This window comes from Lactuca serriola, chromosome 7 (assembly GCF_051521515.1).
Source record: "Lactuca serriola cultivar US96UC23 chromosome 7, Lser_US96UC23_V15, whole genome shotgun sequence".
NCBI lineage: Eukaryota > Viridiplantae > Streptophyta > Magnoliopsida > Asterales > Asteraceae > Lactuca > Lactuca serriola.
The window spans coordinates 29,413,943-29,418,096 of NC_136414.1; the positions used below are offsets into that span (position 1 = coordinate 29,413,943).

At 33.5% G+C, this 4,154-nt stretch overlaps 1 long non-coding RNA gene across 1 annotated transcript; it reads left to right on the forward strand.

The window, feature by feature from the left end:
- Positions 1-2,642: 2,642 nt before the first annotated feature.
- LOC145061043 (uncharacterized) lies at positions 2,643-3,630 on the forward strand. The gene is made up of 3 exons (XR_013687094.1): positions 2,643-2,748; positions 3,131-3,207; positions 3,422-3,630. It is a non-coding gene; the product is annotated as an uncharacterized LOC145061043 (long non-coding RNA).
- The last annotated feature ends 524 nt before the right edge of the window (positions 3,631-4,154 follow it).

A 4,154-nucleotide genomic window follows, 5' to 3' on the forward strand; every position in this document is an offset into this window, starting at 1 on the left:
TTCTAACGATTCTATTTTCCTTCGACGAAACCTAGCATTATTGTCGCTAAATTTTAGTCTAATATTTACCGTGACCAACTATTAGTCTTAGTATTATTATTATTATTATTATATAAGCGTTAAACAATATTTTCCAACCACTATGTACGGACAGGGGCTAGACATAAAACACCGGAGGGCAGGACCATTTTGGCATATAGCACTTCTGAAATCCAACAACCCTATGCGGCCCTTTAAACCAGATTCCCCGTACCGCGAGTAGTTAAAAAAATATTATAACGACACTTATATAAGTTATAATAATAGCTCAAATATTTATTATAAGTTCATAATAACAATACTAATTTTAAATATAAGCTATATTAAAATAAGGTAAGCATAACTTACTTACAAGGGGGTTTTAGCTAGGAATCGGGCTCTGCAGGGGCAAAACTTCGTCGTTGAATCTTTCTAAGAAAGATTCGTGCAGCGCTTCAGCGCTCACCTTACTATACTAAACTATAGAAAGAGAAGTCGAATCACGAGGGTCCGAAATGCTCGGGGATAAGGAGAGAAAGACTCTTGAATCAAGAGAATGGTGCAAGAAATATGAGAGCCCAAGGCTCTTATTTATACTAATTGAATTTTCAAAAACTACCCTCCACAATCACTTAATGACCTTTTAGTTATATAAACAACTAAACACCCCTCTATAATACTATTTTAAATGGATTTAATGATATTTGTACTAAACTAATGTCGAAAGAACTCAACATTAGTCTTATCACTACAAGAAAAAGACCCTTTTACGACGCGCAAACCACGACACTCGTTGATTTATGTTACGCAAAAGAGAGTGACATTAAAAAAGTATCATCTCTTCAAAAAATTTAACAATAGAGGACACGCATTATTGTGTGCCCTTAAATTAGTGTCTAATCAAAAAAAAAAAAAAAAAAAAAAAAAAAAAACACGGAGGGCACCTATAATAAAATGCGCGTCGTCTAAGGATGTCGCTTTATAATTTTTAATGGAACGCGCGTTCCATCCTTTAACAGTGGGGGGAAATGAAATTCTGAAAAAATTAAAAACCCCGCCTTCCTTTTTTTTCTCCTTTCCCTCTTGCCCAGATTATGGACGCTCCTTCCTTCCCCCTCCCGACATTGACTGCTGCCTACTTCTTCCCCCACTTACTTCTACCTACTGGAACCACCATATCTCCCACTCGATGTTGAAATTGTTAGAAAAAGCCCTAATTATACTCTCAAGTCTAGATATTAGGAATGCAAATCTTGATTCTTGTTTGTTTCAGATTCCCCAAAGATTAATCGAAAAACACACAACGAAGAACTGTAACTTTGCTCCATTAACTTCCCGATTACATCTCGTCATCACCTTTGAAACTTCTACGTTAGAGACCTAGGTAATGCTTTTATTTTTTCATTTCTTCACATATCTTTTTCTAGTTTTGAATGATTTGGTGGCTCCTATGTAAAAATTTGGACCGTATCCAGCAAAAAAATTGGACATTTTGAATAGAAAGCGAATCTGAATCTAGCACTCTTGATATGATTATCATGCTCAAAGGAGTGGGCGTCGTTAGGAAGGTCGTCATGGGTCGCTAAGGGCGCTAAACACCTCCTGCTATCTTCCGCCAAAGGGGTCGCCAACCAAGTCTCGCCAGCAGCTTAACGAGAAGAGAGAGAGAGAGAGAGAGAGAGAGAGAGAGAAAGGAGTAAACATGTTCAGGCCTTCATAGTGGTAACTTCCATCCCTAAATCGATTTATGTTCATCTGTTTTTTTTACTTCTCGATTTATTATGTTAATCCATTGTGCATCTCTATTGTTTCTGTTTTTGTTCATATTTCAACGAATTATCAGCTCCTATACTCCATTTTTTTTATTTATGTGTTTGATTTCTGCAATTTACCTTTGTCTTTCCATGGTTTTTAGACGAACACCAAGTGTTCGATGAAATTCCCCAGATATTATTAAGTCTTTAGCACCTCTTACATATGTTTTATGAAGTGAGAACTGCTTCATTTGATTATATTCACATGTATCTTTATGTTTTCAATATTTATCCCTTTAATTTCTCCTTTTTCTTTATATTGTGACTTCTAATTTGATAAGGGTTACCAAATATTGATGCCTGTGAGGATCAATTCGATAATTTACAATTTATCTTCTAGGCCTTTGAGTTTCAGTAATACAAGCCCTAGAGTGCGACTAGCTCCTGTAAGAATATAATCTGGAAATTACCAACGTACAGAAGATGAAAAAAATACAGATTAACAGGGGAGAACGGAAGTAGAACAGGGGACAAATGACTTTCTGGGAAAATTTCTTTATTGGTACGCCTTATTAATAAAAACGAGAACGTGATGCCTTTCCTTTTGTTCCATGTTTGATGAGTTAGAAGAAATAAACTTGTAGGTATGGTCTGATTAGGATCCCAGACCCACGTTTGCTGCAATCTTCTAATATTATTTGTTGGTCTGTTTTTTTAGCCCCTGTAATACAGTTTCTTTTTTACTACATGACATGGACTTCACGATTGTTGGTCTGATTTTTTTAGTGTTGTATTACTATTTGCTGTTAGTGTTGTATTACTATTTGCTGAGGATATTTTTGTCATTTTCTTTTATTTCATGATTGTTTTTAACTATTACTATTGTTGCAGGTGGTCACTAGGTGCAATAATGTATGAGATGCTTGTTGGATAACCTCCATTTTATTCAGATGATCCGATAACTGCATGTAAAAAGGTATACCAAGCTGCAACTGATTATTATTTTTATTAGCTGTATATTTATTATTTTGTTGGGTTCACAAAAAAGATCTAAGAAATGCGAAAACAACTATCTATTGGGTGACTGGTTATCTTCCAAAAGATATGCTTCAAGTGGTCATCATTTATGTTCAGGTAAATTTGTATAAAGACGATGCATTACATCATTTACAAGATCTTTGTCTATCTTCCATGGTTTTGACTGAAGTGATTTCTTTTAATAAGCACAATGTTAGACATGCTGGCTAGCATTTTTTTTCAGTCTCTGCTTTGTGATTTTGCCTCACACTCTCACAGTATGAAAGTATAAATGAAGTTTTTTTTTTGTTTTTTTTGCCACTAACTTGAATGCAAAACAGGTGTTGGTTTAGATAAGCCAAACGAATGGGGATTTGATACTACACAGGTTGATAATATTCTCAAAAAGTTGAAAGTGGTAAGTTCTTCAATTTTCTTCACCTGAGCCTGTTCTCTCTCTTTTTTTAAGTTTATTAACATAAATTATCTTATTAATCAAAATTTCATGTATATTTTGACAGCAAGCAACACAAACAAAACATGATGAACCTATATATGCTTAAGTAACTAATTTGTAATCGTGATGAAGCTTTAGTATTTGTTAACTCATGATCCTTGTTTTCTTATCTCAGAGGATGATGATGAAGAAACAGGCTTACCAAAGGACAATAGTGAAAAAACTACACGTCCCCAAGGAAGGTCATTTTCTTGCTCAAAATCGAATTTAATTCTAAATTGTTCATTATATCCAAATTATTAATACATAGGTATATATTAATATATTATTAGATACAAGAAATGAAAAAGAAACATCCATTTACATACTATATATATTATTAGATTAAGGGGTTGTTTTTTTTTACTTAATGGGCTTAATGGGTTAAGAACTTAATCTTGATTTATTCTACACAAAATGATTTGATGGGTTAAGCCAAAAAAAAAATTAGGCTTAATGTATTAAAACACTAATTCTATGCTTGTTTTCCCTTCTTTTTTCTTTCCTCCCAACTCTTCTTTGGAAAGGGTAAAATGATCATTTCATTTCATTAATTAGATGGTTTATTTAATCTAGAATAGAAACATACTCCCAACTCTTCTTTGGAAAGGGTATAATGTTTAAATAAAAAATCAAAAAGTTTACAATTATGATAATCACACTTATTATTTCAGTTTTACCAAAAGGGAATCATGGTAACAGTTGTTTTCCCTAGGCCAATAGAGACATCAAATGCACCTTCATTCTTGATTTATATATCTACATGGTATAATTATTTTTAATTCTTCCTTCTGCAAAAAGGTATGCTTTTGATCAGTAGGAGGCTTTGCTCTCCTTGAAGAAGAGTGGCAAAATTGATGAATTATTAT